Consider the following 27,270-nt stretch of genomic DNA (forward strand, 5'->3'; position numbering starts at 1 on the left):
CTGGGCTGAGCCTAGGGCTGCGGAAAGTCTAACTGGTTCTGCAGCTTTTCCTGGCTGCTCGCTTACTTGTGAGTAGCTGGGAGAAGCTGTGCCCATCGGGCCGGGGGTGAGGGAATCGCAGGGGGGAGTGATGTGGGCCGGGGGGGAAGAGCAGACCCAGCAGGAGAGATGGGGGGGAGAGCGGAGCCAGGGTGGGGAGATCACAGCCGGGGTGGTGGTGGAGGGGGCATTGGACATGGCGAGCAGGGGCGGCGAGTGGATGGGTGAGCGGGCAAGCGAGGGAGCAGGCAAGTGAGTGGGGTGGTCGAGCGAGTGGGCGAGCGGGGGGTGAGCGAGGGGGCAAGCAAGCAGGTGAGTGACGGGCGATCAAGTGGGCGAGCAGGGGCAAGCGAGGGGGTCGAGTGAGCAGGTGAGTGAGGGGGCGAGCAAGCAGCCGAGCGAAGGGGTGAGCAAGCGGGCAAGTGAAGGGGCAAGCGGGGGGCATCAGACATTGGGGGAAATTGGGCAGGGGGGAGCGGGGAACCCTTTATTTTTTAAAAAAAGCCACTTACCTTTTCGTTGGTGCGCTCCTGCACACATGGCCCCTTTAACTCTTTTTAAAAATGCAGGACACGACGGGGCTTTCCTTTCCCGGTCACGTCTGATGTCTGGATAGTCGCGACGGCCCATGCTAATTGTAGCACGGGCTCACCGCACCTGAAGGCCGGATTTAAAGGTAGGTCTAGCAAGGCCCTTTGTCTACAACTCCCAGCATGCCTTGGGTGGGAGTGTAGACTTACCGGGCTTTGGCAGCCATTGTGAGTGTGCGGCCAGGTGGACACTGTGTGCCTTTCACAAGCCAGTCTCCTAAGTTCGGTCTCGAGCAGTTAACCCAATTCTACATCAAAGGTACTGTACCCTGATATTGCTGTTTTCTCAGAATCTTCCTCGTTGGCATGTTGAATAAAAGATGAACAAGTCACAGAGATATTTCTTATTTACCAAATAAAGTGATAAATGTTATTCAGCTACCTGATCAATGCTGGGTATATCCACTTGTTAATATATAAATTAGAGGTGTGCCCCAACCACCTAAGAATCCACTTTGGTGTACCAAAAATGGCCCAAAATATTAAAGCCCAGGGTCATCCTATGAAGCTGATTGGTGGGAGATTCAGGACAGAGAGAAGGAAGCACTCCTTCATGCAGTGCATAGTTTAACTATGAAATTCGCTACCACAAGATATGGTGAGGGCCACCAATTTGGATGGCTTTAAAGGGAGGTTGGGTAAATTCCTGGAGGAGAAGGCTATCAATGGCTACTAGTTTTGATGTATCAGAGCAGTAAGCCAGTATACACAAGTTGCTGGGGAACATGGGTGGGAGGATGCTGTTGCACTATGTCATGCTTGTGTGTTCCAGGTCAACAGCTGATTGGCCACTGTGTGAACAGAGTGCTAGACCAAATGGACCCTTGGTCTAATCCAGCAAGGCTCTTCTTACGTTCTTATGTCGGTGTTGCTGAGGTGGATTTTTTTTTTAACTCCAGTGTAACTGCACATGGTCCCATTCAGCATGCTCAAGGAGGGAAGAATTCAACCTTCCTCCCCACACACGATCCTGGGATAAACCTTAGGTCTAGCTAAGGACATAGTTTCTGGTTTTGTTAGAGTTAGTTGTTAATCCCTTTGACAGTCCTTTCTTTTGAAATCCTTGCACAGACTGACATTAAAAACAGTACAAAACATTTCAAATTGATATCAGCTCATAAAAACACAATACTTCATGCACAACTGAGCTGTGTTGGGGGTTTTTTGTTTTTGGTGTTCCTGTTTTTTTGTTTTGTTTTTTTGCCTCTAATGCATCTTTGTTGTTTATAGTGATGGAAAAAGGTTTGGGACCTAGAATTTTGTCACATTTTAGGCAGAGATATTAACAAATTGCTGTGTGTTTTCTTCAAAATTGCACTGGTTTTCAGTACCTTTTACAGGGAATATATAAAATTATGGAAAATGATCCAAAATCTATTGAAAGATTACTAACAATTTTCCTGACTCAACTGCCCCATTATATTTTGTTATTCCATTATGTTAGACTTGCCACCAGTTTCTCTGTTGTTCCATTACTATTAAATACACATTTGTTTTCAAAGTTAGCTACACAGAGAGAGAGAGATACAAAGTGACCAGAAACAAAAGAGGCCAAGGCTCCTGCAGCTTTAACTGTTGTGATGAAGAGGGATTTTAACCAGGTGCTGCATGCATACAAATGACACCTGCTGAAATTCCTTTTCTATACAACTGTTTAAGATACATTGCATTATAGGAGGTGTGGATTTGTCCTTCCAAAGTGATAGTATAAGTCTTTTGGCTGTCATAAGAGCTCTGAATATCCATTTGTGCTGACCAGGTGTTAACTTCCAAGAACCCAGTAGGTAATTTAGGAGGACCTGCACATTGTTCCATATTATAGATTGTTTTAATACAAAGTTCATCCTTATTATTACCTCCTCCCAAAAAGGGGCAACTATGGGGCATTGTCAAAACATATGAGTTAAAGAAGCATTAGATGTATTACAACTTCAACAATTGTGTAAGTTAGACAAACCCTTATTAAAAAGGCACTGGGGAGTCCAATAATCCTGAAACAGAATTTTTTGCTCAATAAGACTAGGGTGTCAATATGGAAAGTTGGACAGGGCTCCTGTATCTTTAACAGTTGTATAGAAAAGGGAATTTCAACAGACGTAATTTGTATGCATGCAGCACCTGGTGAAATTCCCTCTTCATGGCAACAGTAGGAGCTCTGCCCTCTTGACCAGATGCAAAAGATTTAAAGTAATGTCTGTTTAGGCCATAATATGGTTGAACACAAAGGTTTTTAAAAGCCAAGCTAACCCTGAGTATGGATGGAAAAAATATGTCAATTTCAGTTTCAGATTCAGTGTCCTGCATTCAAACTTTTTCATTCTCAAGTTCTTTTCATCTCAAGTACGAAGAAGTATGGCAAGTTCTTATCAAAACTGAAGCAAAGTTCTGGCCCATCCCGAGTGTGATCAGGAAAGCTGCTGTTTCACATTTCCTCATCATGTAGAGAGGTCCCTACATGTGTACACTTTGCATGCAATTACATTCTCATAAGACCTCCAAATTAACAAGTGTAGATCAAGATCCCGGATGGCAGCTGCAACCATGATCCCACGCCAAGCACATTCATTCTGCCCTAACGGAATTTCTGAAAAGTCCTAATGTCTTTGAAGCTAAAGTTGAGGACATGTCAGGGAAAAGAGCTCATATTTAGGTAGGGTGACCATATGAAAAGGAGGACAGGGCTTCTGTATTTTTAACAGTTGTATAGAAAATTTCACTAATCAACATTGATATTAAAATATTAACGGCAATTTTAGCTGATAGATTGCATCAGGTCATTGCAACATTGGTTGGTCCAGATCAAATGGGATGCATTAAAAACAGATAAAGGGCTGATAATGTGAGATTAGTTGTGGACTAGATAGCTTTAAATAGAGAAAGAACTGACCAGGTGGCCATTGTCTCTTTGGATGCTGAGAACACCTTCGACAAAATACATTGAAAGTTTATGCTTGCTTCACTGAGTCATTTTGATTCAATAGAATTTTTGAAGTGGGTTAGAATTTTATATTCAACACCAAGAGCAAGAGTTATGACCAATGGTTGGTTGTCGGCATTTTTCATGCTTGAGTGAGGTACTAGGCAAGGATGTCTGCTTTCCCCATTGATGTTTGAGCTATGCTTGGAACCCCTGGCTTGTGCAATTAGACAGAATAGTAGTATTCATGGGTTTGTACATGCTGACATAGAATTTAAAATTATTCTTTATGCTGATGATCTTTTAATGTTTATTTCTAAACTCCAGACTTCTATTCCTGCTTTGATGGAATTAATACCTTTGGTGATCTTTCTGGTTACTCATTTAATTGGTCACAGTTGGAGTTGATGCCAATTGGAAATAGTATTCTACTGTGTTGGCTAAGAGTTTTTGCCCTTTTTAGACTTGCGTGTTAAATATAATTTACCTGCTATGGCCCAATGGCAATACTTGCAACTGCAACCCTGCTGGAACCTAGGTTTGGTCCAGCTGCTTTTACAGCTTTGGAGCCTCCAGCACTGTTAGAAACACTTACAACAGCTGAACTGAGACGTCGATCCATAACACATATATATTAGGGTGACCATATGAAAAGGAGGACAAGACTCCTGTATCTTTAACAGTTGTACTGAAAAGGGATTTTCAGCAGGTGTCATTTGTATATATGGAGAAAAGGAAAGGAAAGGAACCTCTCATGCAAGCACTGAGTCATTACTGACTCTTGGAGGGACGCCAGCTTTCATTGACGTTTTCTTGGCAGGCCTTATAGCGGGGTGGTTTGCCATTGCCTTTCCTGGCTGTTATTACTTTTCCCTCAGCTAACTGGGTACTCATTTTACCGACCTCGGGAGGATGGAAGGCTGAGTCGATCCGAGCTGGCTGCCTGAAACCAGCTTCCGCTGGGATTGAACTCAGGCCGTGGGGAGAGTTTCAGCTGCAGAAACTGCTGCTTTACCACTCTGCGCCTTGCCCTCTTTTAAATCTGGTCACTCTAGCATAGCTCCTGCAACTTTAATTGCTGTAATGAAGAGGGAATTTCACCAGGTTCCCTTTTCTATGCAACTGTTAAAGATACAGGAGCCTTGTCCTCCTTTTCATATGGTCACCCTAATATATATATATATATATATATATATATATATATATATATATGTGTGTGTGTGTGTGTGTGTGTGTGTGTGTGTGTGTGTGTGTGTGTGTGTATTTTTAGCAGTTTCCAAATATGATACCCATAGTTTAAGACTGGACTGGAATAGAGAATTGGAGTGCCGTATCTTGCCTAACCAATGGACGGTTGCCCTAACATCTATATCTGAAGCTTCTATATGTCTTATTTAGGGTGACCATATGAAAATGAGGACAGGGCTCCTGTATCTTTAACAGTTGTATTGAAAGGGGGATTTCAGAAGGTGTCATTTGTATGCATGAAGCACCTGGTGAAATTCCCTCTTCATCCCAACAGTTAAAGTTGCAGGAGCCCTACCCTCTTCTGTATCTGGTCACTGTAGTATAGCTTGTGCAGCTTAAACTGTTGTGATAAAGAGGGGGGAAATCATCTAGCTAAATTACAAAGTGGGAGGGGCAGTGAAACAAAGATTGCCTCTGCCATGCTTCCCACTATGCTTTGGATGACTGTAAGGCTCCTGGTTCAGAGGTTTACAGCCATCCCTATTGGATTGTGCCCGTAAGGTCCCATTCATTTCAATTGATCCATTCTAAGTAGAACTAACACTGGATACAAGCTTTAGGTTCCTTTCTTTGTAACTTTCCATGTCCCTTGCTGCATGTATGGCAACATGCCTTCTGCTTTTGTGAGTTGCCTAGTCTTCCAGGTCCTTGTCCTCTGTGCTTGCTAAACTCCTGCAAACCTTCATGAGCATGCCTTTCATCACCTATGGCCTATGCCTCACATCTGTGCTTATGCTAACTCTGTGCTACCCCTGAATGCTTCATATATGTGTGTGTAATACATGTATGTGGAAACGTATGCATAAAACTCATATACCCTTGCACTCCTACACTATGCTCACATGGAAGCAATGCACCTTCACACTACAGGTAACACTGATGATAGCTAAATATGATGATCATATGTAATCCAATAATTTCAAGGTGATCTACAGTCTCTTCCATTACATAAAGTAAGGAGCAGAGGGGGGATGTACATAATATTAAGACACTGCTTTTCTAATGAGCCATAGGGAAAAATATAATTTAATATACCCAGTATAATTAAGTACAGAGATATGCCCCATCTCATTTTAAATAGTATGAAAATGCTCCAGGTTTTATTTACTGAGAAAGATGTACAGCAGGAAAAAAGGAGAAGCCTTGTCCACTCTTTATAGCACATGATGTTCCCAGAAAAATTGGAGCTATACCAAAGATTCTGAACAATGATTCTCATGAACAAATATTTTTATCCTATTGTACAGTAGCCACAGTCCCTAAGAAATGGGTTTAAATAACACTGTATGAAATGTGCTACAGATTAGACAAATACGTGTGTGTTTTTTTTTAAAAAGTGTATTATTAATGATGGCTGACATTCCTGTTTCTCAGTGGTTTTCTGGACAACCTTCATATCTCTTGAGTCATTTGCCCCTTTTGATCTTAGGACGACCCTTCAAGGAACAACAAGCATATCTGCTCCATCATTCTTCATCCAAACCTCATTTCATACATAGCATTCAAAATCAGGAAGGAGAGGTTGCAGTTCTCCATTTGAAATGAATTCTGGTAAGTGGCATATTAGTGATGCATCAAATATAGTGATGCATCAAATATATTATTAGTATTATTAGTATTACTTATTACATTTCTATACCACCCCATAGCCGAAGCTCTCTGGGCGGTTTACATAAGATTAAAGCAATAAAAAACAATATACAAAGTTTAAAACCACAAAAACATACAACATATACAGAAACATATATCTAAAAACTATAAACAACTTTATAAACAACTATAAAAACAGATCCAGGATTGATCCAGAAAGAGAATTAGGTAATCTGGAGATGGGCTTGATGGAAACAATGGGAAGAAATCAAGAGAACGTTTATTGGCAAAGTTCAGCCGTTCCTAGCATGAAAGATTGCCAAAGTTTTGAGTTTTTATTTTGTTTTGAGCCAGTTGCCAGAAAAGCAAAGAGAAAGTTTGGTGGTTGTGGTTGTTGTTCCCTCAGCCAGAGGAAAGGGGGGAAAGCATTATACACTTTAGGTAAGCAAACAGTTTCTGCATTATTATTATTATTATTATTATTATTATTATTATTATTACCTTTATATCCCGCCTTTTTTCCTCTAAGGAACCCAAGGCGGCATACATCATCATCATCATCATCATCATCCTCTCTATTTTGTCCTCACAACAACCACCCTGTGAGATGGGTTGGGCTGAGAGCCTGTGACTGGCCCAAAGTCACCCAGTGAGCTTCCATGGCCGAGTGGGGACTAGAACCAACTCCCAGACCAACACTTTAGCCACTACACCACACTGGCTCTCTCATTGGGCTCTGCCCAGGGTTTCACCAACAAAAGTAACAACAACAATGATGAGTTTGACATCCAAGCCTTCCAAAGGCTCTTCTGGGCTGTGCCTCAGGACCTCCCAAAAACCGCTGGGTTCCCCCATGTTCCCCCAGTGAAGCCATTCTGTGAATATTTTGGCTGGGGATTGCTGAGCGTTGCAGGACGTTTTTCTGTCTAAACATGCATAGAATTGCGCCCTTCTGTAGCCTTTGCATATAAAAAGCTGTTCTTTAATTCTGTCTCTTTTTCACATGACTGGAGTTCAGCATGAAATCAGGAGGGCTGTTTTCTGTGAGGGCAAGCACTCAAGTTTCTCTGCCCAGTTAGGGTGGCTACTTAGGAAATGTATCTTCAAAAAAGAAGGTAAAAGAGGACATCAATTTGCATCACACCTGCATATAGAAGTTTATGTGTATAGGTGGAAACTTAAAAATTATGATTTAAATAAAAATACAATTTATCTCAAAGTAGTGGAGAAGACTACCTAGGTAAACAGTGCACCTGCTCATTCTACCTCTCCAGATGTTAAATGTAAGTGGGCAATTATTATTATTATTATTATTATTTATTTATATAGCACCATTAATGTACATGGTGCTGTACAGATAACACAGTAAATAGCAAGACCCTGCCGCATAGGCTTACAATCTAATAAGTTGTAGTAAACAATAAAGAGGGAAGGAGAATGCAAACAGGCACAGGGAAGTGTAAACAGGCACAGGGTAGGGCAAAACCAACAGTGTAAAGTCAGAACAAACTCAATATTTGAAGGCTATAGGGAAAAGAAAAGTTTTGAGCTGAGTCTTAAAAGCAGTGATTGAGTTTGTAGTTCTCAAGTGTTCTGGAAGAGCGTTCCAGGCGTAAGGGGCAGCAGAAGAAAAAGGACGAAGCCGAGTAAGGGAAGTGGAGGTCCTTGGGCAGGCGAGAAGCATGGCATCGGAGGAGCGGAGAGCCCGAGCGGGGCGATAGTGTGAGATGAGAGAGGAGAGATAGGCAGGAGCTAGGCCGTGAAGAGCTTTGAAGGTCAGTAGGAGAAGTTTATATTGGATTCTGAAGTGAATTGGAAGCCAATGAAGAGATTTCAGAAGTGGAGTGACATGGTCAGAGCGGCGGGCCAAGAAGATGATCTTAGCGGCAGAGTGATGGACAGAGACCAGCGGACTGATGTGAGACGAAGGAAGGCCAGAGAGAAGAAGGTTGCAGTAGTCCAACCGAGAGATAACCAGTGCGTGAACAAGAGTCTTGGCAGAAGAGACAGACAAAAATGGTCGAATCCTGGCAATATTATACAGGAAGAAACGACAGGATTTAGCTACTGCCTCGATGTGAGGAGTAAAGGAGAGCGAGGAGTCAAATATAAAGCCAAGACTACGAGCTTCCTTGACCGGAGTAAGCGTGACATCGTTGACAGTAAGGGAGAATGAGAGGTGAGGAGAAGGTTTAGGAGGAAAAACTAGCAGTTCAGTCTTTGCCATGTTAAGTTTCAAACGACGATGAAGCAGCCAGGCTGAGATATCTGAAAGACATGCCGAGATACGATCGTGAACATCTGGAGAAAGTTCCGGAGATGAAAGATATAATTGTGTATCATCGGCGTACAGGTGATATTGGAGGCCGTGAGATTGAATGAGCTTGCCCAAGGGCAGCATGTATAGAGAGAACAACAACGGGCCAAGCACCGAGCCTTGCGGAACCCCAACTGAAAGGGGAAAAGAGGAGGACGAGCTGCCATTAGCCGACACGCTGAAAGAGCGACCCTCTAGATAGGAGGCGAACCAGTTATAGACAGAGCCACAGAGTCCAAGGTCGTGGAGGGAATCTAAGAGAAGATCGTGATCAACCGTGTCAAAGGCTGCGGTTAGATCAAGGAGAATAAGAACAGAATAATGGCCTTTAGACTTGGCAGTAAGAAGATCATTGGTGATCTTGGTAAGGGCTGTTTCAGTGGAATGCAAAGGACGGAAGCCAGATTGAAAGGGATCCAGAGCAGAGTTATTAGAGAGAAAGTCAAGACAACGAGAGTAGACCAGACGTTCCAGGATCTTTGAGACAAAGGGCAAGAGGGAGACAGGTCGGTAGTTAGACAGGGATAGTCGATCAAGAGTGGGTTTTTTGAGAATGGGAGAGACTGTGGCATGTTTAAAAGCAGAAGGAAATGAACCAGAGGACAGAGAAGAATTAATGATGTGAAGCAAGGACGGGAGGATAGCGGGGATAAGATTAATAAAGACGCGAGAGGGAATCGGATCACAGGAACAAGTGGAAGGCTTCGATGAGCGCAGTATTTTAGACAGTTCATCAGCTGAGACCGAAGGGAACGCCGAGAGAGTTGAAGGAGGAGCTGACAGGTGAGGGACAGGAGCTGGAAGCGGAGCAGAGTTGGCTAGATCGGAGCGTATAGTTTGGATTTTAGCATTGAAGAAAGAGGCAAAGTCGTTGGCAGACAGGGAGGCAGGGAGAGATGGCGGATTAGGCTTCAGAAGAGAATTGAAGGACGCGAAGAGCCGCTGAGGGTGCTTAGCGTTTGACTGGATCAACGTTGAGTAGTGCTGCTGTTTGGCCAGTGAAATGGCAGAAGAGAAAGAGGAGAGAACAAATTTGTAGTGGACAAAGTCCGCCCAGTCCTTGGTCTTACGCCAGAGGCGTTCGGCTGCCCGGGAACAAGAGCGAAGGTAGCGGAGGAAAGAGGTGAGCCACGGTTGGGGTTGAGAGGGGCGAACTATCCGAGTTGTAGATGGAGCAAGATTATCAAGAGTTGAAGATAAGGAGGAGTTAAAGGAGGAGACGGCTGAGTCCAAGGAGACGGCTGTGTAGACAGAAGGAAGAGAGGAGGCTAAGGACTGAGAAAAAGCCTCGTAGTTGATAGAATGCAGGTCACGACAAGGGCGAGAAGCGGGACGTGAAGGAGGGGGATTGTGAGTAATATTGAAAGAGACTAGATGATGATCTGACAGAGGAAAGTCAGCGATAGAAAAGTCCAGGACAGAGCAGTTCCGAGTGAGGACAAGATCCAGACAGTGTCCAAGGGAATGTGTGGGTGCTTCAGACCAGAGCTTAAGATCGTAAGAGGAAGATAAGGAGCGAAATCGTAGAGCTGCAGCATCGTGAGGGTCATCTACATGGATATTGAAGTCACCTAAAATCAGAGTAGGAGAGTTGTCAGAGAGGAGAAAGGACAGCCACGAGTCGAGATCAGAGAGAAATTTAGAGGATGAGCCAGGGGGGCGGTAGAGAACTGCAACCCGCAGTCGCAGCGGAGTGAAGAGTCTCACCACATGTGCCTCAAAGGAGGAGAAACAGTGTGAAGGTGGAATGGGAAGAGGCTGGAACTGGCACAAACTCGATAATAAGAGACCCACACCACCACCTCGACCCTCTGCCAAGGCCCCTGGGCTCTTTTTCTCTAAGGTTCTTTGATTTTAAACCAGACTCTGACTGGACAGCCCATCAAATAGAGGACACCTTCAATAGAAATCTGTCCGCTGCCAGCTCCCCAAAATAGAGGACCATCCCCTGTAAAGTAGGATACCTCACCATCCTTTGTGCAGTGCATGGCAATACCTCACCCTACTTGGTGGTTTTCTTATGAGGTTTGATAAAATTGGATTTTCTATTCTATACTGTTCCCTTGTTGAAATGCTGAAACAGCTAGGGGAGTGATGCGCTGGGAAATAAGCCATCTCTGCTGAGTACAGAGAGTAATGGGGAGGGAGAAACTAACATCCTTGCCAATAGGTGTATCAAGATGGTAGTGGATGCATGGGAGCTGCTGAATCAGCAATGTCTTGTGTGAACCCATGAGATGAGCTGCCTACTCTGGGCACTGCTGGTCAATCTGCAGCCCATCTATTTTCAGCATTTCAGGGGGTGAGGATAAATGAAAACTCTGGTAAAAGAGGCTAGTAGAAGTGAGAACTTCAGAAAAATATTTTCCTTGGGGAGGGGGACATACCTTTCCTACATACCTTTTTAAGTGTAGGAAGTTTTGAGGGGCCTTCTTTCTATTTTTTTTTAAAAGTTACCCCCAGCACTTTCAGGAGCCCAGGAGTTCTTTCTGAATGCCAATTGGAGAGCACAAGGTCACATGGTCTCCAATGGGCATTCAGGAATAACTGCCAGGCTCCTCCAAGTGCTGGAGCTGTGTGTGTTTTTTTAAAAAAAAATAGAAAGAAGACTCCTCAACAACTGGCTACACTTTTAAAAGTATGTGGAAATGCTGTCCCCCTCCACAAGGAGGAAATTCTCCCCCTCCTTGCAAAAGAGGAAGAAAAAACAATTCCTCTTTTGCAAGGGAGAAAAAGGTTCTCAAAAAAAGAGGACAGGATTCAGCACACATAGGAGTTACTTTAGAAAACCTCTAAAGGCCAAATCCATCCCTCTGGGGTTGGGTTTTGTGCAGACATTTCCCCTCCCTGTTTTTAAAGGTTTAAATGCTTCTTCTAAGACTTTATTACTAGCAGTACGCATTCTAAGGTAAAACATGCTGGTATGTTTGGTATTTGGGCCCACTCTATTTGCGAGAGGAAGGCGAAATAATGAGACCAGACAACAATGTTGGAGTTAAATAGGGCCACATTTATTTATGAGGTATCAGCAAGGAAAGATGGAGGCCTAGGCGGGCGTCCTATCTTGGCCAAAGTCTTGGCCATATTAGGGTTCGGGCAATCCATTCTTATCCTGACAGGTGACGCATGTTCATCGCCACCTGCCAGGATTCCCCTTTTGGGGGTAGGTAGACCTTCCGGTGTCCCTCCCCCTCTGGTTACAAAACTCGGAGTGAGTGAGTAAGATTGGCCTAAGAGGTAAATCTTATCCCGTCACCTGGTGCCACAGGACTCCCAGATGCGGGCTTCAGATGTTACCAATCACCATAATGGTGCCATTATGAATGTTCACCAACCTTATTCTTGCCCCCGATGTCCGCATGCCTGCCCCTTCAATTGTGACCAAATAAAGCCAAATTAACCTATTAATACACCCTCGCTGTTTTACAGTGTGAAGTAGGTGATAAAACTCCCAAATTAACGGATTTGAGAGTAAAAAATTCCTACTTGGCCCCCGTAAAGGCAACTAGTGAACCCACACTGTCTACAGAGAGGGAGGGAGGGAGCCACAAAAGAGCCAAAAGCAACGCAGAGGGGTGAGGTAAGCTTAAATACCACAGCTCACCCCTCCCGATTTTGGTAGCACCACCGCCAATAAGAATGCACCATGGGTCCCATTCGCCTCCCGCACAATCTCCACCCCTCGCCCAGGCTTTGAGCCGGGCATGGTGAGGAAGGCTTTTTCCTTTGGCAATTCAGGCCAGACAGCTCCTCCAAAATGGAATTTGGCCCTTGAGTTGAGAAAGCCAGGCCGGCTGAATCCTATTGACATTCATAAGGCTTGAGGAAGAGCACATCCGAATGCACGCATTACACATTCCTTTCCAGAGGCCTTGCTCAGGATAGGAAACCTGTCCTTATGCAAAGTGATTGGATTCTTTATGCTTCAGCTTTAAATGTGTTGTGGCGAAGTTGTTGTTTTTTTGTGTTTTTTTATGGCTAGGACATCTATATCAGCCAAGGCTTTCCTCACCAGACCAAAAGTGACCGAGTCAAAGCTTTTCATTTTACATAAACAGTTTGGCTTTTCTTTCCAACCAACTCCTTGGTGGCAGATGAAACCTTATAATACCTCAAATAGTTCATGGCCTCACAAATAGCATTTTTTATAACTCTAAAGGTAAGAACACTTAAGGGAGTTCCACAACTCTAAATCCTGGGCCACTGTAGAAAATTTAATAATGCTACTTTCCCCACTATAATAATAAGAAAACGGAAATTCTGGCCTATTCTCATGATACTGTGTGGATTTTGTAAATATGCAGCATGAGCCATAGATAGGACAAGTAAATCTGAAACATGTTGTATTCCCAAAGAATCACTCAGAAAAGCACAAAATGCTCCAAATACATATGCAGAGAATGCTGGCACCACTTTTTGTTGGCTGGTAGCAAAAGGTTTGTGAAAACATGGAAAGGTCTAATTGGTGTTACCATGGGCCTAGAGAACTGACCTTATTGTCATGATTCCAAGCCCTTCCACCGAGATGTGAGGCAATAAAGAGTTCTGCTGTGCAATCCACAAAGTTTTCATTAGTAAATAGACATCTCTTCACACCTGAAGGGAGTGTGAATGCTAGGAGCTATTTCTAAACTTAATTAACCTAATAAAGCAAGGCTATCAACTAAATGGACAGTTTCTGGCCATGCCTGACAGAATTTTACCAAACCCTTCAAGGAGGGTCTTCAAGCTATAACGTCTTAGAAGTGGCTAGCTTAATGGACCACCTCCCACCTCCTCTCAACACCTCTGCTGTGGACTCTGGGATCTGTCAATTTCAATGCTTCTTCCCTTCCAACAAAGACTGAGTTCCCAGGGGTGGAGAGAATGATCTCTGAGCCTGGACCTCCTGTCTGATAAGTTCTTGGGAAGATTCCTCCTTGATTCCAACAGCTTTGCTAGACCTACCTGCAAATCCGGTGGTGAGGAGGAGCCAGCCCATGCTAGAAGTTTCCCCCCTCATCCCCCATGGCTCCGTTTTCCCCCTAATCCCCCATGGCTCCGTTTTCCCCCTAATCCCCCATGGCTCCGTTTTCCCCCTAATCCCCCATGGCTCCATTTCCCCCCCAATCCCCCATGGCTCTGTTTCCCCCCTCCATCCCCCATGGCTCCGTTTTCCCCCATATCCCCCGTGGCTCCAATTCCCCATCCCCATGGCTCCGTTTCCCCCCCCCCATCCCCCATGGCTCTGTCTTCCCCCTCATCCCCCATGCTCCGATCCCCCCCGATCTCCCCACCTTGCCCTGATGGCCACAGCGCTCCTGTGGAGCGCTGTGCCCCATCTGCCGCTTTCCCCAGCTACTTGCGAGTAATTGCGATAGCTGGGGAAAGCGGCAGACTGGTCTACACGCCCATGATCTCATGCTCAGCCCGAGGCTGTGGGAAATACTGGGCCAAAAGTGGTGCCGGTTATCCCGGGCAAAGGGAGGGTTACCCCTGTCTGGGCCTGGGATCCCCTGTGCGTCATCTGGATGCACAGGGGTGAGACCGGAGCTCTCACCGGACTAACCCATGGTCTAGCAAAGGCCCAAGAGAGTCTTGGAGAATTTCCTCCCCTAGTTTCTGTCTTGGCTGGTCTGCTGCTGCTGCTGCTGCTGCTGCTGCGTCTTCTTCTTCTTCTTCTTCTTCTTCTTCTTCTTCTTCTTCTTCTTCTTCTTCTTCTTCTTCTTCTTCTTCCTCCTCCTCCTCCTCCTCCTCCTCCTCCTCGTCTGATTTGGGATAGACACCTAGGAGACTGGGCCTAGTCCTGACACTTATGTAAGTAAAAGATGCTGTGTTAAACCTAAGCAAGTCTCAGCTAAAGATATGAGGATGAAAGCCCCTGCCGAAGGAAGTGAGGCAGGTGGCTACTAGGAGGAGGGCTTTCTCTGCTGTGGCACCCCGGCTGTGGAACGAGCTCCCCAGAGAGGTTCGCTTGGCGCCTACATTGTTTTCTTTCCGTCACCAGCTGAAGACCTTTTTATTTTCTCAGTATTTTAACACCTAATTTAACTTAAATTTAAACTTTGCTGTTTTAATCTCACATTTTAACCTATATTAATTTTTGCTGTGTAGTTTTATTCTGGTTGTGCTTTTTATATTGTATTTTGTATTTGTGTTTTAAATTTGTTGGTTGTTTTTATGCTCTTCACGTTTTTCATTTTTGTGAACCGCTCAGAGAGCTTCAGCTATTGGGCGGTATAAAAATGTAATAAATAAATAAAATAAATGAAATAAATAAAATAAATTTGTTTGGTTCTCATTTTAATATGAACTGACCGTGTTTTTCTCTAAACTTTCACTCCACGGGGTTGGGGGTAAAAAAAAAAAAGGCCTCATTTCAATGCATTTGTTCATTTCAATGCATTTTTCTTTTTTTAACCAACCCCATGAGGGGTGGAATTTCAGGGGAAATGGTTTAAACTGTTCCCTCATGAAGCATCATGGTCCCAATCCAGATTAGGGCTGCACATATTTACAAAAAAGTTTTTTAAAAATAGGGTCAAGTGCACCAATGTGATTAGTACATTGTGTAGTTTGGCCCTTAGGCCAATTCTTTGAAGAAGTGTACATTAGAACATAAGAACTGCCCTACTATATACGACCAAAACTCTCTCTGATCCAGAATTTTCTTTCTAACTCTGCCCAGCCTGACGACTCTGGCAAGCTTGAGGATTCTTTCCCCATTATTTGTTCCCAAGCTCAGAGAAATCAGCCTGCCTCTAATATGAAAGTTCCATTTAGCTACCAAGAGACCCATCATCCACAAATTTGTCTAATCTTTTTTAAAGACAAATTCCTCTTGATCTATGGAAATAGATCAGTTTCCCATTCAACTCTCCTCTGTGATTCCAGGCATTTTATAATTTCTGATGGATTTCTTCTTGCAGCACTCCCAAGACATAGCGATGTATGTCTGTAAGTTACCTGTTCACAGCAAGAGATAAGACGAAAAATAATAATTCTAAAGTAAATGCACTGCATTTACTCTATATCCTAGAGGCTAAGAGACTGAAGGGTTAACCTTTCATCTTTTCTCTTGCATCTACAGTGCAGCCACATTCTGTGATCTTCAACAGGACCTGGCTTGTTCATAAATGTAAGGTTTTGATCTTAGCTCTTTAGTTCCACACACACACTTCAGGTGGATCTCCTAATTTGGTGATGTGCAGCTGTAGAAAGTAAATGTACATATTTCATATATACTTTAACACATGCTTTATGTATTTCTGCATTTTTAAAGATTGCAAGCTACCCTCAAACTAGATTATAGGGTTTAGAGATCAAAAATGAATGATGTCTGCTTGTTGCTTTTCAACATCTATCATCTCTATCTATCTATCTATCTATCTATCTAGAGTAGAATGGCAGTGAACATGCATCATTTTAGATTTCTAACCTATGTACAGACACAGAGACTTTTGTTCAATGTTGAAATCTTCCATATACTGTTTAGGATTGAATCACATGACCATACTTCACGAAATCATAAGATGTGGCAATTAAAACAAGGAGATAGGCATGCATTTTATTACATATTTCTCATTTAAGGCACGATTATATGCATGGTTTAGTCAGACAAAAGTCCTACATCATGGTTGGCTGGGGAATGCTGGAAGTTGTACATGCATAGGATTGTACCCTTAAAGTGACATCTTATGTTCAGGGGGCTGTCTATATGTGGCCAAAAGCCCATGGTGGCTGCAAATCTGTGCAGCCGCAGGTTTACAGCCACCACTAGGCTTCCCTGAGAAGCTGGGCTTTGAAAAACTTTTTCTGTGGGAGTGAGATCAGTACAGCTCTTCTGCCATCTGACCGCACTCTGTGGACAATCTAGGGGCGGTCCTGGTGTTTGGCGACCAGCAATTGGTTGCCAGAAACCAGGAAGAGGGCAGGGGGATTACTCCCGGATGACCACCAGGAATCCCCACGCTCCCTCCATGGCATCGGGATTACCCATCACCACAACAGGTAAGTTAAACCATGGGGTTTGGGGGGAAAGTGATGCCAACTCAGTGCCATGAAGACAACCCCCAGGTCACTTCTCTACATCAGCAGATATGGGATTTTTGAAAAGCCATATGGCTAGTTTGCATGTCAACATCATAGCATAAGTCATTTTCAAAGAGGTAGCCATGTTAGTTTGTTGCAACAAACACAACAAAGAATGGGAGGGTGCTATTGCTTCAGGGCTTCCCATGGGTGTGTGGTTGGGCACTGTGTGAACAGAACGCTTGACCAGATAGGCCTTTGCTCTGTTCCAGCAGGGCTTTTCTTACTCTTGTTTTGCCTTAAAGACTATCAATTGTATTAGGGTGTAAGCTTTCATGGAATAGAGCCCACTCCATCAGATGCAGATAGCATAAGGGGGGGCAGTGTGTTGACCCTTTTCCTGTGGAACTGCCTGCCTCTGGAGGTCAGGCAGACACCAACGTGGACCCTTTCTACACCTCCTGGCCTTCTGGGAGAGAGGGGGGAGGAAATCGTGATATTCTGCTCGCAAGATCCTCCCCCTGGATCCATAGATGCATGCGACATCCACAGAGGAAGGAGGGATGTCACACCGCCATTTTTAAAAATAAATAAATAGGGAAGATGAGTGCAATTGCGCTCCAAACAAAAACATAAGGTGTTTTTTTTTTAAAAAAAAAAAAAAACTGACTCCAGTCTTCCACCAATGGGCACGGAGCAACCAAAGAGCTCTGTGCCTCATAGCCGTTTCCTGCCTCCTCACATTTACTTGTGAGGAGGTGGGATGAGGCAGGGGCAGGCGCCCACACATCTCCTGCAGTCCCAGGATGGTCCTTGAAACCAGAGAAAAACCTGGAAACCCCCATTTTCTGTTTTCCAGCTGTTTCCCCAGGGTCATCCCCAGTTGACCCCGGGATCCCCTGTGCATCATTTGGACACACAGGGATGACCCCGAGGTGACCCCGGGGGGAAAACACTGTGTTGTTTTCAGCACCTCCTGAAAACAGCTCTTTTCCAGGAAGGCTTCCTTGGTTGAACAGACAGCCACGATTTAATTGGCACTGGGTTTGGTTTTGGGTTTGTTTGTTTTTTAAAGAATAATTATAATATTTGTTTTATTCTTTTTATCTTTATATCATTTTATCGCCTGTTGTTCACTGGTTCGGAATCAGTTCAGATGTTGAGCAGTATACAAATGCTGGTGTGAACCTCCCAGAGAGCTTTGGCTATTGGGCAGTATAAAAATGCAATAAATAAATAAATAAATGTGCATTGTTCTTTATTCAAAGTGCCGATTCGCTTGTTACTGCACAGGGCATCAAGCTGTGCCTTGTCATTGCTCCCTATCTACGCCAGAGATGTTGAATCTCTTTCAACCGAAATGCCAAATTCCATTTTGGGCAAGCTTTATGGGGCCATGTTGCAATGGTGGGCGGAGCAAAGTCAAAGGGGTGGGGCCAAAATACAAAAAAGAAACCAGCATATTTTAGCTTAAATATTTTGCTGTCAATATCTAAGCCTTAGGGGAGGCGTTTCAACCTTTTAGAATGGGGAAGAAACTGCACAAAAGCTGAGAAACCACCAAATGATTGATGGTTGAGGGAAGGGGGTGGGGCTAGAAGAAGGGGTGGGGCCAACTGGGAAACCCCGGAGAGCTGGATATGACCGCTTTGTCTTCATCCCTGATCTATGTACTGAATGACTTGCTATAGATAGGTAAACAATTACCACCCAAGATCAGCACAATGTCATGCTATAGCTTTACACTGTATTCCTCAAGGTACTTATAAATGTGCTATTGCTCATAGTGTCAAGTTGTTTCTAAAGAGACCAGACACTGTCATCCTTTTCCATTCTCTGCAACTAGTTCAGTTGTACAATACCTTCTCTGTGTGTGTGTGTGTGTGTGCGCTATAATTCTTTGGAAACCTGTTATCTTATTTTGGACGTTTAGCCAGAGCTACAAACGTGATTTTTTTTTGTTGTCAAAATTGAAAGTATTTATATCGAGGTTCTTTCTCAAGTCCATTCTTCTATCTCAGGTGCAAAATGGTAGCTCAGAGGGCAAAAATAATATCAATGTTTAAGGAACAAGAAGGTGGATCTGATCACATGCTCAGCCCAGTAATATGGGGTCAGTACCAAGAATCAATCTCACAAGACCTTTCACACAAAACTCTACTTTTGACTTTCCCCCTAGACATTATTTTTCAGCAACCTGTCTTGCTTGCATTTATGTGTTGGTCCTATTTATCTGTTGTTATTAGACAACTGGGAGTCAGAAACCCTTGCTGATGTACTGCAAACCACCCAGAGAACTACTCATGGATGCTGATCTACCTTCTGCCTACCACGGCATTACAATATCATGTCTGTCTTTCAGTCGTTTCCGCCTGTTTCCTGGAACAGCATCTGGTATCCTAGGAAAGACCTCCTGAGAGCCATTTTGCCATTTCACTGTTTTACTAGGCGGCATTGTATTCTGTTCATCCATCACAATCATTCTGCTTAGGAAGATGTTGTAGAGCATGGCTCATCTCCGACTCTATTCCGCTCATAAAAGATGAAAGTTTGAACTCTGTAAATTTGTATAGCTCATAAAAGTGAAAGACTGATGGTGCTACTTAAGGACAGACATACTGTGAATAGTCCCCAAATAGGCTTCCTGCCATATATGCTGGAATTTGTTCTGAAATGAATTATGCACTCAAGGCTTCTCAAATGCCAATGGCTTATTAAACTCCCAAGTACATAGCCTAATGTCTCTCTACATTAGCCACCAACTTGGATTTACTTACTACTGAAAACCACTTCCAATTGTGTGCAGCAATTGTGTGTTTGCAGCATCAGCTACACTGATGTCACACCATAGGAACAAGTACAGTTGTAGAGACATAGGCCAGTTATTTTTTTGGGGGGGATCTCACTGTTTATGTGTATATGCATCTGCCTCTACATGCCTCTACATGTTTTGTATGAGAAATACTATGGGAAATTCTGTGTACTGGGGCCAATCTACACTAGTCTTATAACGTTGCTAGTGTCCCTTTCTAATGTGGTTCTCTGTATCGGTTCTCTGAATCACGAGGCATACTAGTGTGACTTACGTTTAGCTGTAACGTTACTGCAGGGCACATGGTTAAATCCTTTCCGTTTTTCTGGGTTGCTCTGAGCTGCTGGGTTTGCTCCACCCACTGTCTGCCTCATTCCTAGCCAGCAGAGAGAGCAATAGGCTTAAGCACACACAAACCTCTTCCCAAAACATCTTAATGCAGGTCCCAGGGAATAGCCTAAGTGCATAAGAGTCAGCCACTTTGCTGAAGCTGAGCAGGGTTGGGTCTGGTCAAGGTTGGGATGGGAGACCAAATTGAAAAGTTTTAGCAGCAGCCCTATTTAAGCCCTGCTGGTCATGAGTTTTGGACTGGAAGCAAGAGACCCTTGTTAATTTTCCTGCACGGAGCTACAGCAATCCTTTGAGCACTCCTCAGCTCCTTTGCAAAGAGGGGGGAAATGTTAAAAAAAATCATAAAAAATCAAACGATGACCCAATTTGATTCAAATTTTAAGGCAGGATGCATGGGAGTAGTTCACAATTAAAGCAGATTCTAAGGTGGAAAACTTCTGAGTCCTTTGCATGCAATTGTCAGTGATCGCACAGTATAAGGCTGGTGTGATTTATCTGCTGTAGCAGATAAGATAGCAAACGGGGTGAAGGAAGGAGAACCGGAAGTGGGCGGAGCAAACCCAGCAGCTCTGAGAAACGGAGAGGAGAATTACTGGTAGGACGAGGCACATGAATCTGTAGCCACGCTGGAACTAAGAAATAGAACCAGTAAGTAGAACTCATTTACAACGTTGGAGACCCAGGGTCACGTGACGCTGTGTGTCACAGTAACCCATTCAAAACGTTAGAATAACACCAGTGTAGATTACCACCTGTACTGGTGGTCAGACGATCCCTGACTAGGAATGTTTGCAGTTGAAGAACCAGCTAAAGCTGATAAAAGCTACTCCATGCCACTGAGGCCACCTGGGCCTGTAGTTAGAAATATGAGTCTAAAAGCACCACAAAGCTGTGAACCTGCTTCAAAACAGATTGAACAACACTTCTCTGGAGCTGAGAACTGACTGATCACAGCGCCTCCATCTTGTCAGGATTCAGCTTCAGTTTGCTGTCCCTCCTAGAGCACACTAATTCAGGCACTGCACCTGCAGGGTCTCACCTGGTTCAGATGACTAATAAAAATAGAGATTTTATTTCTCTCTCTCTCTCTCTCTCTCTCTCTCTCTCTCTCACACACACACACACACACACACACACACACACACACACACACAGAGAGAGATCTATAATCTGTATTCAAGATACTCCCCCACCCCAGTCTTTGCATTCTTATGCAATTGGCCACATTGAACTCAATTTGGCCCAGTCTCTCTTTCTAGAAGAAATGGATACAGTGTGCAGATGTGTGCATAATACTGAAGACATAAAGGGGATTCCAGAATAGTTTAGTACTATTATGAATATTGATCAAATTTGCCAGCCAGGTCCAGCCATACATTCTATTGTAACCCATACTAATCTCTAGCGAGATTACTGGCTAATGCCTCAGCAGTCAGGGGAAGTGTCTCAAAATGGAAGCCAATGGCCAGAAAAGCAGAGATATTTCCTAGAAATACGAAATCCATCGGAACTGAAATGGGGTGGGGGGCAACTGCATACTTTTCTCCTTCCCAGCCAAGGATGATGTAAAGCAACTTCACCCGGTGCCCTCCAGATACATTGGACTCTGCTGCCCATAATCCCCAACCAGCATGGCCATTGGATTTTTGACACTACTTTTTGGTATAGCTTAAGCGTGTTCTGTTTGAAGCAGCACGTTCTCCCTGAAGCTGATTGATTCTGCAATGTAGGATAAGAGATTCTCCCTGAAGTCAGTGGACTCAGATTCTGTGCTTGCATTATGTTGTCAGGTTTGATCAGGAAATAACAGTGTATCGAAAGGATCAGTTGGCCATGATTGCGCTGTATTAACAGCGGCAGAGTAGACATGTACCCTGCTTCCTGTTATCACTATATCCTTTTGCCCATGTGCCATTTGAGGATAAATTTCCCAACTCTGCTTTGTTACCTTTCTGGAGTCCACTGATGAACTGCATTGATCACTAGGAGCTAAGGAGGATCATTGGATGGTTATGTGGCTCTACCATATAGTTGTTTTTTAGTCTCTTAAAGTGTTAGCAGGCTGCTCTTCCACTAAACTGTGATGATAACCTTAAGGATTCAAGTCAAACCTAGTTTATATCTAAATCTTACTCTTGCTGCTTTAAGACTGCAATTCTATGCTCCCGGGGTATGCAAGCATTTTTGTTGTTGTTCCCTTCATTTTTGTGGTTCACTACTTCTTTTATGTTGCCCTTTGTTCATTAAAATCATATTCATTTGTTTGTCGTTTGTTAAGATCACAGTACTTGCATTCATTTTTGTGTTTTCCCTATTCTTTCATATATATATTTCTCTTTTTGCTACTACCTGTAGCTGTAGAGATGTGGCAGACATCATTTTATTCCCCACCCCCAGGTATTACAGATATTGCACCATTCCTGGACATTCTGGGAGGGAAATGGTAGCTCCCACTTGTTGCCACCATTTCCTCCTCTCCCCCTGCCCTCAGAATTCCCTTAAGCAATGCAGCATCCAAGCCATCCTGGAAAAACAACCTCCCAGGAGGTTGCTGCCAAAATTCGCTCATGCTGGAGAAAAGTGATTCCCCTGCCCTTGAATAACTGACAAATGGGTACAAATTGATTAACAAAACAACCCATCATTCATTACTCATGAGATTTGTTTTGTAACAAATGAAAATTGAACTGCATGGGTCTCATGCTGTTAGTTATAAAACAAATGTACAGCCCTACTGTGCATGCTGGGAGTAAGGGCCTGTATGATGTACGTCTTGGTAAAGATGCATAGGACTGGGCTGCATAGTTTAAGGAAGATTTGGAGATTTTCATTATTTCCATCGCTTTTCATATTTGTGTCATCATATCCTCTCCTCACTGGCTCCATAAGTTTAATTGCTCAGTTGGTCTCTGGATAACATCATACTTAAATCAGGTTTAAGAGAGCTACCAATTGGGGAAATTCTAGATTTTACCCTTGGTTTATGCCTGCCATTTTCTGATAGCCATCAACGTAACCTTCCCCACTCTGGTACCCTCCAAGTGTGTTTGACACAACTGGAAGGTATCTGGTTAGGAAAGGGTGCTAATGTCTGTATACTTGGATCCATCCCAATCAAGTCATTTCTCATAAATACATCTTCTATCTAGTATTTACTGAATGGAATGCAATGAAGCAGGGAGTTTCATAGCTTGCATTTTACATGATGGAAGGGACCAAAAGATGTCATTTTGGGGTGAGAGAACTTTTTACTTTCCCCCCTCTCTGAAGAGTTATTTTCATTACAAATAAAAATGTGGATTACACAACATTGATCAATGCAGTGACTATAATTAGATAGTTTGAGACTTTCTAATTATACGTTCCAGAGAGGTGACAAAAGTCAAATATTGAACTGCAGCATATTAATTAGACACTTTCTCCTGAAATATAATATATTCAGAAATAAGAGTGTACAATTACCATAATTTAAAAGATTTTTATTAGAAAGGTTAATATTGTCTTGTAAACAGGCATGTAATTTGCATTTTTCATTATAACATATTCCACATTGCAAATAAGTTTGTTAAGTGATTTGAAGGTCATGGCCATGATCCAGTTAATTTGTCCTGCATGCAGAAAACAATGTTGCTTTTGTCTCATGCAGACAGCTTGTGCAAAAACAGTGAACTCAAACTGCATCCAAACAACCTGTTCTACATGTGCATGCTATTTCATAGGTGACCATAGAAAAGTCCAAACGTTTATTCTCTGTTGACATTATGGATAGCTGAGACATTCATTTAGTTGATCTAATTCACACTTCCCAAACTAATATGTGAACTTGGACACAATTCTCCTTCGGTTTTTACACTTGTCTGACTTTTGCAATGCACTTTCCCAATCAAGAAAATGCATACAATAGGAGACATACACACAGAAATGCAGATAACAGGGGAAATGCATGCAAAAATACATAAAGCACATATCTTGCAGCTAAACTGTCTGTATTCCAAGGAGCCACAGCAGCCTGGTTGAAACAGAGTTTGGAACCCTGGAGCCAGGGATTGTGACCTGGCTGGATGATTCAGAGCTAGCTCCTTCATCTCTCCTCCAAGGAGGTACCAGTGACCTCAAAGAGAAAATGCTGGGGGTGGCAATGTTGGTAAGACCTCCTCCCTAGCCTCCCAGGTGTCCCTTGTTAGCCCTACATTACATATAAAGAACTGAGGCTGAGAGAGAAGCCCCCTTCCCACAGGACCTGTGCAAAGATGTTCAGCACAATGACTGGGAGGAACGGCCACACCACTAGCCTTGTCCCCTTCATCACATGGCCTGACTAGTCCCACCCCCTGATATCTCTGTGTTGCAACCATCTGAAGAGGTACACCCTGCTGTGTGTAATGGGACCGACTGGAGTCTACTTGGAGAAGAGCCTTCAATGTGGTGACACCCTGACTATGGAACTCTCTGCCTCTGGAGGTCAGGCAAGTGCCAACACTGTGGTGTTTTCCAGTGTATCCTGAAAACATCTTCCTTGACTGAACAGCAGTAGTTTTATCAGAATTCTCGTCTTCGTCGTCTCCGTCTCCTCCTCCTCCTCCTCGAGTTTTATTATTTTATCTTTATTTGCTTGTTGCTCCAAAATCTGCCTAGATGTGGAGCAATATACAGATGTTGCAAATAAAATTCCTAAAAAAATAAATAAAGTATGTAGGAGTGCCCTTGTGTGAGCAGCGTGCAATGTTGTGACTTGCCTAATGCCACCTGATAAGCTCATGATAGAAGCAGCGATATTTCAACCAAGCCCTGCCCCCTACCCCCAAGCCCTGGTTGATAACAGTTGCTTAGTGCTAATGATAATTCAGTTATCTCTGAATTCTGTTGCCTGTGCTTGAATAATCATGTTAAACCAATGCTGATAAGCAAATCAGTATCACAGGGTAGGCGTCTCACCTCTGTGGTCTCAGTCTTTTCATTTAGAATAGGAATACAGAAACTCAGGCCTGGGGACCAGTTCCTGCCCTCTGGAAGTCCCCAGGAGGCTATGCTGCCTTCCCTGAGCCCCCTGCCTTTCCCCACCCATTGATTATGTTGTGGTTTCCTGGCTTTGGACCAGTTTTCCTCCCATTCCTAAGGTTTAGCTACTGGCAGTAAAAGCTTTAAGTGAAGGGGTTCTTCACCCCTTCTGATTTTAGCCCACACACACCACTTAATGTGCCCACTCTATGCCTGAAAGAGGTTCTGCAGGCCTGATTTAGAACAGCAACAAGCCCTTTCCTGTAGGCAGCAGCTAGTGTGTGTTTCAACTCCTGGTCTCAGTGAAGACGAAAGAAGTCTTTCCTCTGGGAAGAGAGACTCTGTGATTTCAGCAGCAGTCTGGCGCCTTACTTCAGCAGGGAGGGGGGATTTCAGGAGCATGACCCCATGCCTCTGGGAAGAGGGGGAGTTAGAGCTCCCTCACACCAGCAATTTATTGCACACTCGTCATGCCTGCTGTGCAGTTTTTCAGCCCAGTACTCACATGACATCATCCATATCCTGCACTCATTTTGCCTCTTCCTCTCCATGTTTGGTTTCTTTTTGGAGCAGGTAAAGTCTGGATTATTTTCCCTCCCTGTGAAATAAAAGCACTCCTCCCTCCTATGTATTGCTGTTGTTGCATTCTATCGGATCATCCCATTCTTTGTTGGGGGCATGTGTGTCTAAGGGCGGTCTGCTAACAAAGAGGAAGGTGGGGAAGTTCTCCACTCAACCATAAAGGGGAAAGGAGAGAGGCCCCATTTAACTCTATGTTCTTACTTCTGAGTAGGCATTTTCACCTTAAAAGAACAGCAGAAAATGCAACCTCCTTGCTCGAAGCTCCCTCATTTTAAAGATAAAGAGGTCAACATTGGCACAGTGATAGCTATTAAGAAGGGATTTAGCCACCCCATGTGAATCAGATTGGGTCATCCCTTGATTTTTTTATTAATTTTTTAATTTCCACCATTAAACCCATTTTCTTGGTAGTCCACAAGTACAAAGGATTGATCTTCCTTTCCTTTGACCATGCCAAGCTGTGCATCTCTAGGTTCATAAAATAGAGATCTGCTGGTTCCTTTACCCAAGAGTAAATCCCATTGATTTCAACTGTATTTACATCCAACTCATACTAAACTTTGATGCATAGCTTACCATTGAGTAAACCCCACTGAACAGAGAGAGACTTACTTCTGAGTAAACAGAAGTAAGACCTCAGAAGTAAGCATAGGGTTGCAGAGCACTTCTTTCCAGTTTGCTGTTTTAGACTTTTAAAAAAAGCTTATGAGTGACCACACTATTAAAAGCCAGTTCTATATGTGTTTACTCAGAAGTAAGTCTCTCTCTGTTCCATGTGGTTTACTCAAAGGTAAGCTATGCATCTGATTTTAGTAGGATGTAAATGCAGTTGAAAACAATGAGATTTACTCTTGAGTAAGGGAACAGCAGATCTGTAGTTTATCAACTTGAAGATGCAGAGCAAAAGAATGGAAGATCGATCCTTCGCACTTGTAGACTGTCAGGAAAATGGGTTTAGGGGGGAATTTTAAAAATCATTAAAAATCATGGGATAGACCAATCTGATTCAGACTTAGCATGCTGAAAGCCCTTCTTATCACTGTGCCAATTCTGATCTCTTTATCTTTACAACTTACGCAGATGTAAGCATTTTTTTTTTAAAAAAATCCATTTTTAAAATTCCTTAAAATCAAGGGATGACCGAATCTGATTCAAACTTAGGTTGGCTAAAGCCCTCCTTAAGAGCTATCACCTTGCCAAGTTTGATCTCTTTATCTTTAAAACGTACACAGATTTAAGCATTTTGGTTACCTAGGAGCAAAGGAAGGGACCTGCCCACCTTTACATCTGCTCACCCTTTGAAATGAGCAAAACAAACCTTCACTCCTCCTCCCCTGTAAACCTTTGCCAAGGGGCGGGGCTTGAGATTCACTGGCATAGTAGTGCTCCAGGTGAAAAGATGCATGAACTGAAAGAGTGCAACAACACAGAGATGTATAAGTGCCCCAACACTTGACTCACTAAGGAAACGGAGGGGGACACCGTGGATGGGGACACCAGAAAAACTGGATAGAAAAAGGAGGTGTGATGGAACCCTTAGACTCTCTAAACCTGAGGGCACTTATACTGTTTAGAGAATAGCAGTGACATCACTACTCATAAGCACTGGAAACAATGCTACTTGCTATGGGAGAGAGCCTGAGCTGGCCTTTAATCCCATACAACAAAAGATGGTGCTTGAGGATGATGGCTGTACTTGTCAGAAACATTCTTTTAACAAAAGATGACCTTACATGCTAATGTCTGTCTTAAAAGACAGGTGTCCAGGCTGACCCAGGTGCATTACTAATTATCACTCTTGCTATCCAGCATTTAT

The sequence above is a fragment of the Elgaria multicarinata genome, chromosome 10 (assembly GCF_023053635.1).
Source record: "Elgaria multicarinata webbii isolate HBS135686 ecotype San Diego chromosome 10, rElgMul1.1.pri, whole genome shotgun sequence".
NCBI lineage: Eukaryota > Metazoa > Chordata > Lepidosauria > Squamata > Anguidae > Elgaria > Elgaria multicarinata.